The sequence below is a fragment of the Dipteris shenzhenensis genome, chromosome 14 (assembly GCF_047967505.1).
Source record: "Dipteris shenzhenensis isolate YYH24624 ecotype China chromosome 14, Dip_SZ_1.0, whole genome shotgun sequence".
Taxonomy (NCBI): Eukaryota; Viridiplantae; Streptophyta; class Polypodiopsida; order Gleicheniales; family Dipteridaceae; genus Dipteris; species Dipteris shenzhenensis.
In genome coordinates this window covers 13,105,812-13,118,792 of record NC_141609.1, presented here as the reverse complement: position 1 = coordinate 13,118,792, position 12,981 = coordinate 13,105,812, and the positions used below count along the sequence as shown (strand labels likewise).

Below are 12,981 nucleotides of genomic sequence, written 5' to 3'. Positions count from 1 at the left end.
TTTCCCCAGTTTGGCCAGGACATGAACACGGGTCTTGTCCTCCCGAAACCGGAGCAAAAAGGCATCCCGCAGTAGATCAAACGTGGCAAAATGGGTAGCTCCATATTGCGCGATCCATACTGCCGCCTGCTTCTGCAGTGTCGGGATGAAAGTCGCCATCTTCATAAGATCTGTCGCCTGCACTGGTGGAGCCGTATTCACCATCCATGCCATCTCAAATGACAGTATATGTGCATCCGCATCCTCCTTGTCCCGTCCCGAAAACTTGGGGTACTTCACCGTCATCCTGGATACCAGTGGTGGAATAGCCGCGCTGCTTACCGCCGGAACTCCACCCCCGCCTCCGCCTCCGCCTCCACCGCCTCCACCTCCCCTACCGGGATCTGGTGACGGACCTGGGGCTCCGCTTCCTGCAGGCACACCACCCTCCCGTCTCCTGGGACTCGGTGGTGGGGAATTCCGCAACGGTGACGCTTCGTCTTCCGGAGGAGTACCTGTTAAATCGAACGGGCTACTGCGTCCGGAGGATTCGCCTTCCTCCTGAACACCGGAAACGACTGGACCTTCCTCTCCTGGGATCAGCGGAGGTGTGTCAGAGCGGCTACTACTCTCACTATCCGTGAAGAAGCCGAAGAGAAGATCACGTTGAGCCACATATCTGTCATGCCGTTCCTCGTGGGTTGTACGTGCCGATACTGGAGTTGCAGGCTCCCGAGGCCGTTCCGGAGAGCGCGATGTTCCCCCTGGCTCACTCCCAGCGTCATTCATACGCTAGGCCTCGCACCGAGGAATCAGAGTGTTACAGATGGGGAGCATCCAACCTCTCCGGGGGAATCCACCGCGACGAACATGGAAATCTTCCGTGGTCGCCAAAGTGTTAGCCCTCTCTACTCTGAAGACTAACTCGAAACGCACTACTGCGACAGATTTACATGCGTAATCGTACTTCAGAACTGCGTATGAAAATTCATAGAGTAGAACAGTGATCGATAGAATCATTCATGATAAAACAATAAGGCAGATGCAATAGAATCTCTGTATAACATTTCTCCGAGCAGTACAACACCGTACTCTCTGATACATAGCACTGATCCTTGCTCCGATCCTCATCAATGAGCCTCAATTGATCTCTCTGAATGATCGCTCTCTTCTCTCTTATCTAACCGGCACACATAACTCCTTCACGGTTGCCGTGCCTATTCAGTTCTCCGCCTGCCCCTAGAACTTCCGTCTTTTCATATCTCATTAATAAACTAGATACAACGTATTAATAATAATCTAAGGACTAATGATCTAAGGACTCCCCCCCTAGCTCCTCTTTACTGTTGCTGCTTTTGCCCCTAACAGAAAGCCGCAAGTGAGACTCCTTCCTTCTCTCCCACTATCTTCACAATAAGGCCCCAATCCCAAGGAAGAGGCCGTGCGGACAACACCAACTCCAACAAGGAGGGAAGATCATCCTCTTCTTCCCCTCCTCGAGGTAGACGGCGTCATCGGAGTCCACCATCTCCTTCGAGACATCCACGGAGATGAAGGTATGAAAAGCATAAGGTACCTCTTGGAGATAAGCTCTTCAAGTTTACCAAGTACAAGGGAGAGGACAACAAGCTCGAGGTCTTGCTGGCCTCGATCCGAGACCTTGAGTATTTGTTTGAGGGGGACGAGTACGAAGACAAGGCAAAGATCCGGTTTGCTATCCTGCACATGCAAGATCGTGCTTCTCTCTGGTAGGCAGCTATGGTCAACACTGGATAGCAAGCCCACACCTAGAAGTGCTTCAAGAAAAACTTGATGAGGCACTTCCTACCTAAGGAGTTTAAGAGAGATACAATGGTGCAGTGGGATATCCTCCGCCAATGCCAAGAAGAGAAAGTCAGTGAGTATGTTGATCATTTTTGGGATACTTTGTTAAAAGTTCAAGCATTCAGTAGGAAGGATGAAAAAGAGCAACAAAGGAACTTCTTTGCTGGCCTACGATATGTCATTTAGCATGAGGTGGACATTGCCACTCCTACTTCTCTTGAAGACACCATGAACATTGCCTTGAAGGTGGAGAAGAAACAGTCTTTCTCCAATAAGCGGAACGGCAGCAACAACAAGTGGAAGACCCAGGGAACCTCTTCCAAGGAACAAAAGGGTAAGGAGATAGCAAAGGACACGCCAAACGAGCAAAAGTCAGCCAGCCAGCCTCCTTCAAAGAAAGCAGCCCGCACTTTTAGATCTGTGCAGCATTACCATTTTGTGCATCTACATCATCAATCATATTTACTGGTTTATACCAGCTGCTCATCTCATCAAAAACAACATCTTTGCTCACTGTAAACTTACAAGTAGAAGGGTTATAGCATCTATACCCTTTCTGCTACAGAGAATAACCAATAAAGATGCACTTCTCAGCTTTTGGATCTAGCTTGGACCTCAACTCATCTGGCACATGAACATAGGCAATGCAACCAAAAATTTTCAAATGAGAAATATCTGGTTTCCTACCAGTATACATCTCCTCTAGCATCATGCCATGTATTGCTGCAGTGGGAGTCCTGTTGATTATGTAAACTACTGTAGCAATTGCTTCAGCCCAATAATAATCTGGTAGGTCTTTTTCATTTAGCATGGCCCGAGATACCTCTCCAGTATGCATGTTTTTCCTTTCTGCAAGTCCATTTTGTTGTGGGGTATGACTGCATGAATATTGTTGCTTTATGCCATGCTCCTACAGGAACCTTGCAAACTCATTTGAGAGGTACTCTCCCCCTCCATCTGACCTTAAGCAGTTTATTTGCAGGCCTGTTTCTTTTTCAACCATAGCTTTAAAAGCTTTGAAATGCCCAAACACTTCACTTTTATTTTTCATAAAATACACCCAAACTTTTCTACTGTAGTCATCAATAAAAGTGACAAAATAATGACAGCCTCGAATAGATGCAACTTTAGTAGTCCACACATCAGAGTGGATTAATTCCAATAGCTTCTTACTCTCTTGAACATGTCTAGGAAATGGTTTCCTTGCCTGTTTTCCAAATTGACAGGATTCACATACCTTATAATTATGCATTCTTGCAACCTTGAATTTAGGCAATCCTGCAATAATATTTTGGGCAATGCGTTTATGCCATATATCAATATCCGCAACTACACCGGTCCCATGTGCAAACATTGCTGCACTCAATTCAAGCATGTCTGCATCCAATGTAAACATCTTGCCCTTCTTTCCTTTTGCTATCAAGCGACCGTTATTTTTCATATCCTCAACAAAGCATCCATGAGGATTAAATCTGACGTGCAAGCCCTGCTCAGCCATTTGACCAACAAAAACCAGGTTCTTGGTGATATTCGGGACATGAAATACATCAGACAGGTATTTCTTTTTCCCATCTTACATAGACAAAGGAATTTTACCAATCTGCACAATAGGATGTGCAATATCATCACCAGTCTCCACAAATCCTAGTCTTTCCAGTTTCCTTGCATCCTGCATCCATTCTGCATGACCTGTCATGTGGTTTGATGCACCTGAGTCAAGATACCACACATCATTGCTTTCTTTTACACTTGTCACAGAATTGGTCATGTGCTGCATTATAAACAAATGCTCATTTCTGTCATCACCCTATCTACTAGAAGATGCATAATTTCCTTGCTACAATTTTCCATTCATGATGTTATTCTACTTTTTGTCGCAATCTTTAGCCATATGACCCATTTTACCACAGTAGTAGCATTCAACATTGCTATTTGCATTTTGACCTCTCTACCATCCACCACGACCTCTTTGGCTCCCCCTGCCTCTAGAGTTACCACGTCCTCCTCCAGAGGACTAGTTTTCTTGAGTTTGCTGCATATTTTGATTTCTACCATGGCCTCCAGATCGGCCTCCTCTACCTCTACCTCTACCTCTTCCAGTATTTGAGTAGAACACAGTATCTTAAGAAGTTCCTCCTGAAGAAGATGCACCACCATTCCTCTGCTCTTTAGAAATTAGAAGAGCAAACAACTCCTCAAAATCAGGACATTTTTCACGGACGGCAATGGATGTCCGGAACTGTGCATAATCCTTTTCTAGACCATTCAAGGTCATAGAAACTAGATCATCATCTTCCACTGGCGACCCAATGGAAGCAAGTGCATCTGCAATTTTCTTCACCTTCATGAGGTAGTCATTGATGCTCATATTTTCTCTCTGCACATTGTGCAACTCCTGCTTGAGCTACATTTTCCTAGCTTGCGTATTTGTGTTGTACATTTTTGCCAAAGTATCCCATGCCTCCTTTGGCGTACTTGCATCCTGAATATGCACAATCATAGAATTTGAAATACTGATAGAAAGCCAGTACATAACTTTTCTGGCTCTCTCATGCCATCCTTTAAATGCGTGCATTTCCTGTTGATTGGGAACATTAGGAAGAACTGGTTCTTCTTCATTTCCTGTAATGAACTCCCAATAGCCTTTTCTCATAAGGAAATTCATCATACTAAACTTCCATGCCTGGAAGTTGTTCTTGTCAAGCTTTTCAGTGACAATCTATGAAAGAGAATCAGACACCATTACAGAACACTACAAACTATTATGTCACTGCAAAAAACACAGCTTTTGCCTCACACGGACAGATCTGCAAAACTAACAAAAGTGGTATTTGACCACACAGTCACTTCCTAGTGACGATTTTGCATCAACAGGCAACAAGGATGATTCTACAACTCCCAATATCTCTGTACATAGGCATACGATGCAATTTCTACAGCAACTTTTCACCCACCTGCAGAGCAGTGGTCGCACAGCAAAAACGGGGCCTTTTTCTAAGTGCCTGCAAAGAACTTCCACCTTCAAAACGGTGGGCCCCAAAATGGCCTCAAATTAGAAAAATATATTGCCCTCTCACCACACTGCGATGGGCATCTCAATATGAGACAGTGCACTCTTGCACTTCCGGCTGTGCTACATGCAGAGATTTTCTCCCAAACTCGAAAAAGGAAAGCAACACTGGTCCTCTTACCAGGACACTGTGAACTTGGTTTGCTTTCTTGAGCTCGTTACCACGAACCAGCCTCTGATACCATGTGAAGATAGTGGGAGAGAAGGAAGGAGTCTCACTTGCGGCTTTCTCACATGCACAATGGGGGAATACACACAAAGGTGGAAGCTGAAAACAGTTTTGCTCTTCTTAGTTGTGAAAGCCAAAAGAACTCTAGTACAAAGAAATAGAAGAACCCTATATGTGGGTCTCAAACCAAACTCAACTAACTAAGGTGGAATACTAACTGAGCCACGAACTAGAGTACATAAGGATAGCTATCATCCAACTATTATTCATGGGCAGTGTACCAATCGCATCTACAACTAACAAGTCGATGACATAAATGCACAACGGTCACCTTGGCATATCACAAGTGGAGCTCGATATGTCAACACTTATGTCATGAGTTTTTGCTTGGTTGCTTTCTAGCACTTGAACCTATTGAGTGATGTTTGACAAGAGAGCACTCAACTCATGCAGGTTAGGAGGAGGGTCAAGTCCATTGGCTGCCATGATGACAAGATGAGTCAATGAAGGAGAGACTCAACAAGAGAAAGCACAGAGTATAGGACCACTTCTTAAGCTCTGATACCAATGTAAACTACTCGGTGCTTTCTATGAATTCAAACAACAAATTTTGTAGAGGCGTTTGAATGAAATGATTGCGAGTTGCCAAACACATATACTTGAACTTAAGAGTATGGTACAGGCTCCTACAGGTTCAGCAAAGCAGAGATCTGAAGCATTGCCTGGTGCTCAAGAGGAGGGTAGCACCTCCCCTTCCTTGATTTAGACTACTCATATATCTCAACATCGCTTGGTGGCACCGATTGTCTCACCCGAGATGCTACTTGCTGACAATATTTCTACCATGAGGTCTCCATGATGGGTGTTCATGACACTTGACATAGAGGATGCATTGATGTATGGATGGACTCTCGAGCTCTCCTAGCCTATATTATCATTGCAGGTTGTACCTTACAGAGATGATGTATATTCTGGTATGGGCTATTTCTGCCTATTTGTACTTTTTCAGCAGTAGCCTAGGTAGTTTGCTATTTTAAGACGAGGGTATGTCATGAGGACATGAAAAGTGATGTAAAGTATCTTTGTAACTCAACCTATGCTTAACCCAGGGTTAACGATGGTTGAGTGTTGTAATGGTTTAGCCATGAGGGACTAGCTAGAGGAAGTGTACACTTCCTAGAAGTTCCTAAGGGCAAAGTCTAGGTGCACCACTAGGTCTTAGGGGCAAGGCAAAGGCTTTAAAAGAGGGGTCTAAAAGTTGGGCCCAAGGACAACCAACATTGTCCTTGGTATGGGGGTTAGGACTTTAATAAAGGGGCAAATGGAAAGGAGGAGGTGCCATTTGTTATGCATGTGATACATGCCCTTCCCCCACCTTCCATCTCTCTCCCCTCACTCTCTCGGAGGTGTTGGATGTTTTCAGTTGTGTAATTTTGGAGCTGTTTGAGCTGTTTCAAGACTTTTTCAACCATTTTAAGCTATTTTAAGTCGGTTTTCACTGTTCCAACTAGTACACACTTCTAGGAAGTGCTAAAAGTCATTTCTAAACTTTTAGAAAAATTTTATACGAACTATACGATTGTCCATACAACTGTACGAAATTCGTACATACGTGTTCAGCTACCTCCATTAGGTGCCCGGGGTTGTCTTTTGCTATGCTGGACCTTTGTGCACATGTTTCTAGCTACATGGTGGCCTTTGGAGCTATTCTGGAGTAGTGGGGCTGCAGGAGGAACTTTCCCTGCTACTTTTGGCACCCTCTCTTAGGACTCAGGCATAGATCCCGATGCAATCATTTTGGGGCAGATCTGTGAACCATCTTTCCTCTACAGCTCTTTCTTGGTCACCCTCCACTCTCTACCTTCATTTCTCTCTTCTCTGATTGCTGGAAGACACTTGCACCCTACGGGGAGCCTAGACAGAGGATAGGTACGAGGAAGGAGCTCACCCCTCTACCACAAACAGTGGGAAGTTGGTTCCAGGTTCTGTTTTTCCTTATTCTTCTTGCTTTTCAGCTTTTTGTAGTGCATGCATGTTGTGTGCAGTCCTTTCAGGACTCCTATAAGTTCTAGCAAGCACCCAAAGGCAAGGGTGATCTTGTGGAAGGCCTAAGGACAGTGTGGATGCATGTGATAGCCTTGAGGCTACCTTGAGCTCAGTTTGCCAGTGCTTTGGATGCCTGAATGCCTCTAAGTTGTGTCAAATCAGAAGTGAATGCTTGACTATGCCTTGCCAGTGGGAATTCCAGTGGTGCACTTAGATTAGATGCCTTGAAGACAAGTAGAGGATTTGCAAAGAGGAATAGTGTAGGGTTGAACCCTTGTTGTAAAGCATTTCCATTCAAAAGCATTAAATAAATATCGTAAGGGGCACCAAGGCATTTGGGGCCTGTGGGTGTACTATGTACTATTTTCATTGAGCAGGGGCATTCTAGCCTCACCTTTGTTGTTGGTGAAGCTTGTTTCTAAGTTGTGCTAAGTGATTGAAGTGACTAAAGCTTGCATTGTGGCCATTTATGAAGTTTATGACTGAGTAGAAGAAGATCACTGCCCTTTTGTTTATTGAAGGCCGGTTTCATGGGCATCACTCAATGACTCCTAGAGCTAGAAAAGAGGCTCTCTTCTCTCTCTCTCTCTCTCTCTCTCTCTCTCTCTCTCTCTCTCTCTCTCTCTATCTTTCTCTCTCTCTCTCTCTTTCGAAACTCACATGAAGATGCAGTTCTCTCTCTTTCTCCCCCCCCCTGCATGTCCCTCCACCTCTTCCAAGAGTTTTGCAAAAGAGAGAATAAGCAGGTTTGTATACACGTGTGCATAAAATCAATGTATATTTGTGTGTGTGTGTGTGTGTGTGTGTGTGCAAAGATGGATCATGACCCCCATATTTTCTTTCTCATTAATGAGGAGAAGATGTACTTCCTCATTCTAAAGATGATATGACATCGGGTTAATGTGTTCAGTAGTATCAATATTGAATCTTGCACAAAATTCGTCTATGGGAACGTTCTGGAGCCACATCTCTAAGTCATATTAAGAAAACATAAATGCCCTATAATTGCTATTTACTTAAGATTGTGTCTCCTCCATAGTAAACGAAAGGTATAAGATTCTCACCATCATTTACTTATTAATTCACTTATCATCTGGACAATCATGCTCACAGTAGAGAGCAAAGATATACAAAAACCTTCATCATGCAACTGCTATTCAAGTTCACTACATAGAATTGGTATTCAAGAATACTAAGTGTAGCCACATCATGTTATCATTTCATTAAGACCTAATCAAGTTATCATTTGATGAAAACCTTGTAACAGATTATTAGCAGACAACATACATTTGCAACTTAGCTTCATTACAACAATAGGTCTGGTTAAAATTCTGATCTTCCCAATCTATTTTCTATAAACACCATACTTCAGCTATGCCTACAATAGGCCAAAAAACAAAAATATGGCCATAATAGAACGACGCCTTTCCTTTTTAAAAAAACTACACCTGCATACCAACACAAACATATTGTCAAAATCATATATCAAGTTTGAACATATTACCTCTTGCTCCTTCTCTACTTTGTATCTTTCTTCAAGCTTTCAATGGCTCTATATAAACACTCATCCAGAAACAAATGAGCATTGTTCCTATCCACAACCCTATGAAGAGGTCTAACAAGTGGAAGGCTTCATGTTTGGACATGTCATTGTGGATTCACCACTATTAAGCTTCTTCATGGTAGAACATAAATCTACCATTGGAGTCGTTACTACACGCTGGATGTACCCTATAGCATACCAATTTCTGAATTTCTCTACTACCTCCTCATCCCTTGGATTGCTGATTCTTTTCTTCTTATTATGCTTATATATTTTATCTATGCACAACAATGAGAGAGCATCCATATTGCTCACTTTTTCTCTTGTCTTCATTTGACATAATATAGGCATGTACTTACCAATGCTAGGTACTTTTAGGATCAAAATCACATCAGGTCCACAGTCATTTTTTGGAGTTGTATGGAAATAAGTAGCAAATGGCATTGATCCAATCAAGCAACCTGTACTCATGGCATACATCTTGTACGATACAAGTTACCATGGGATCATTAAACTCTACCAAAAGAGTCTTCTCTTTGTAAACATTTGGCACAATCCCACCAAAACCATTGGGCAAGATGTCAATAGGTGCCCTACCATTCCAAGCTCGGTTGATGCATGCAATTCATAATCCTCTCCAATCTTGGAGTCAGAAGCTGTAGCACCACGTACAAATCTATTTATGTGATGTTTCTCAAACTCAAATTTATCTGACTTCAAAAAACACAACAGTGTGCTACGCACGATGGGCTCATCAATTTTCACAGATGCATATCCATAATCTTCATTAAATGGAAGCCTTATGTTATAGAAGAAGGATGAACCATCACAATCTTCAAGCATTAACCTTCCAATACCATATTCTACCAGACTTAGTGTAGCCACATCATAAAAGTGTAAGATGGACATACCCCAAAAGTAAATTGCAAGATCAAGATCGATCACAAATGAAACTAGGCATGGATCATTTCGTTGTTGGAAGAGTTTCACAACATCATCTTTGACACTTCTAAATAATTGCAATTCGCACCAGTACTTGTAGATAATAATGTGGCAAAGTCAACAAAGAATTGTGTACCACCTATACATTGCTAACTCTGATATCTTTCTAATGCTATCACAAAGAATCTGTATCTCCCTTTGTAAATGGACCAAATTTTTTCCACATCCAAATGATGTATATCAACAAACTTGTTCACATAGGTTTCTATCTCTATTGATTTGAAGAAGATACCTCACTATGGATCTTGGAAAATGTAGTATCTTAATGGGAAAGAATATTTTTGCACTTTTGGATCTGCATCGCCTCCAAGTCTACTGTGGATTGCATTGGATAGACCACCTGAAGCATCAGAATATCATGCCTGTAGAGTTTTTGATCAGCCTATGACACATTTGGCAGTTATTTTGGGTGCCAGTGGTTTTGGAAAGACCAGATCCATTTTAGAATGGGGATTGGAGAGGAATCATATTATCCTCACTGGTCATGTAGAATCAACAGTGGGAGGCTTTAGGGGTCTAGTGATGTCTTGGTAGTTGCTAAGCATATGCTAAACTTGTTTGGAACCGAGAAACCAATTACTAATGATGCAGCATTATCTTGTTGTGTAGGGGCCTAGCTTATTGCTTCCTTTTACATTTGGCAAAAAACTGTAGAGCTCATGAATACGTTTGTTCTTGGAAGTGAAGAAATGCATTGGAGCGAGGTGTTCAAAATGTTTTGGCAGATGGTTGAGGAATTGCAAATATAAATGAGCTCGAATGGGTTCATTACCATCGATGAATGCAAAGAAATAAATAAATATCTCTCTAATAGGTTTGCATCAGTGAGATCACGACAGGCACAAAGTTCTATATTAAATCCCCTTCTCATAGAATTATCAAAGTGTCCAATAAATCAAGCAATAGTGGTTTCTCATACTGGTGCAACTCTTCTTGAGCTGAGAGTGGCATTCCAATCAAGGTCTATAAAGCAACAGTTACATTACTCAAAAGTGTTGGATTTCAAAGGTTTTGACAGCAAGATATAGATAGAAACCTATGCAAACAAGCTTGATTATATACATCATTTGGACATGGAAAAAATTTGGTCCATTTACAAAGGGAGGTATAGATTCTTTGTGACAGCATTGGAAAGATATCAGAGTCAACAATGTATAGGTGGTACACAAAACTTTGCATAAATATTTTTGTACGTGGTGCTATAGCTTTTGACTCCAAGATTGGAGAGGATTATGAATTGTGTGCATCATCGGGGCTTGGAAATAGGGTGCCTGCTGACATGTTGCCCAATGGTTTTGGTGGGATTGTGCCAAATGTCTACAAAGAGAAGACTCTTTTGGTAGAGTCTGATGATTCCATGGTAACTTGTCTTGTACAAGATGTATGCCCTAAGTACAGGTTGCTTGATTAGATCAATGCCATTGAATGCAATGGCTCATTTGCTACTTATTTCCATACAGTTCCAGAAATTGATTGTGGACCTGATGTGATTTTGATCCTAAAAGTACCTAGCATTGGTAAGTACATGCCTGTATTATGTCAAATGAAGACAGGAGAAAAAGTGAGCATTATGGATGCTCTTTCCTTATTGTACAAAGATAAAATGTATAAGCATAATAATAAGAAAATAATCAACAATCCAAGGGATAATGAGGCAATAGAGAAATTAAGAAATTGGTATGCTACTAAGTACATCCAAGGAACAATGCTCATTTGTTTCTGGATGAGTGGTTATGTAGAGCCATTAAAAGCCTGAAGAAAGATACAAAGAGGAGAAGGAGTAGGAGGTAATATGTTCAAACTTGATATACGATTTTGACAATATGTTTGTGCTAGTATGCAGGTGTAGTTTGTTCTTTAAGGAAAGTCATTGTTCTATTATGGCCGTATTTTTGTTTTTTGGCCTACCGTAGGCATAGCTAAAGTATGGTGTTTGTAAAAACAGATTGGGAAGATCAGAATTTTAACTGGCCTATTGTTGCACTGAAGCTAAGTTGCAAATTTATCTTGTTTGGTAATCTATTATAGGGTTTTCATGAAATGATAACTTGATTAGGTCTTCATGAAATGATAACATGCTGTAGCTACACTTAGTATTCTTGAATACCAATTCTATGCAGTGACCTTGAATAGTACTTGCATGATGAAGGTTTTTTATATCTTTGCTCTTTGCTGTGATCATGATAGTCCAAATGATAAGATAGTTCCAAAAGAATCTATGTAGTGGACTTGAATAGCAGGTGCATGATCAGGATTTTTATATATCTTTGCTCTTTGCTTCTCTTTTAATCTCTAAATTAATAAGTAAATGACGGTGATAATTTGGGCATGGCATATGCTGGTATGACTTGATCTCGCATGCTGGTATAATGGCTTGCAAAAACAATACGGCCTACCTTCCTATCATGTTGGCAAGGGAGAGGCTCCTATAGTGGGCATTTTGTGCTGCTATCCATAACTTTGGTTTTCTCATATGATTTTCTGCTAGTACGATATGTAGTTTTGGTTGATCATAGATGGAGTAGTTTCAATGTTGAGGAAGGAAATTTGGGTTCATCATACATGGATTAGTACCATTTCCTTGATACATGACCGGGCATTAGGTGCAAGAATGGCACTAGCATACCATTCCAATTGTCAGAGATACCGGCTCACAAACATACAAGAAGAGGATGATGAAACATATAATTGAACTCTATGTGACTTGAAAACCAGGCAACTAGAAAAAATTCCATTTGTCTTCTACTTTGATGTTCGTTTTTATAGTTTCAAAAGGCTTGGAATTTTCCCTAGTACATAATGTGGGAGCAATCTTTGTTTTCTAGCCCATTTTGCATTTGCCTAAGAATCTTAAACTCATGAGAGTTTAATCATGAATTTGAGGTCATCTTTTCTTCTGCCAATGGTGGCATACAAGAAGTCTTCTTGCACATAAACCAACATAGGATTCTCTAAGCTCTTCATGTCGGTGGGACTCCATCCAATCTTCAATCTTGAGTTCAATCACATCTTCATTGCCTTTAGACATACTAGCTCTCTTATTTCAGTCTCTATGTTTGGCAAGTTTTTTCACATCCACTCCCCACTATTGTTTCCACTTTTCCGTATGATCCACTATGGATCTATGTCACTAACTCTAGCATGGCTCAATGTGGCAGCTGTGTGTGAACAATGCTATATGGATGGTGTCATGTTGGGGGAAATGAATGGATGTTGACAAGTTTCCTTTTGTAATAGCACCCCAAACCATAAGGTGGGAATCACTCAATGACTCCTTCTAGAGCTAACAAATATTTTCTCTCTCTCTCTCTCTCTCTCTCTCTCTCTCTCTCTCTCTCTCTCAACTCA

General features: G+C 41.6%; 1 pseudogene; it reads left to right on the top strand.

Annotated features, from left to right (window-relative positions):
• The window catches only part of LOC147894212 (uncharacterized), a 38,519-nt pseudogene extending 27,095 nt beyond the window's left edge, over nt 1-11,424 (top strand).
• Nucleotides 11,425-12,981: the final 1,557 nt, after the last annotated feature.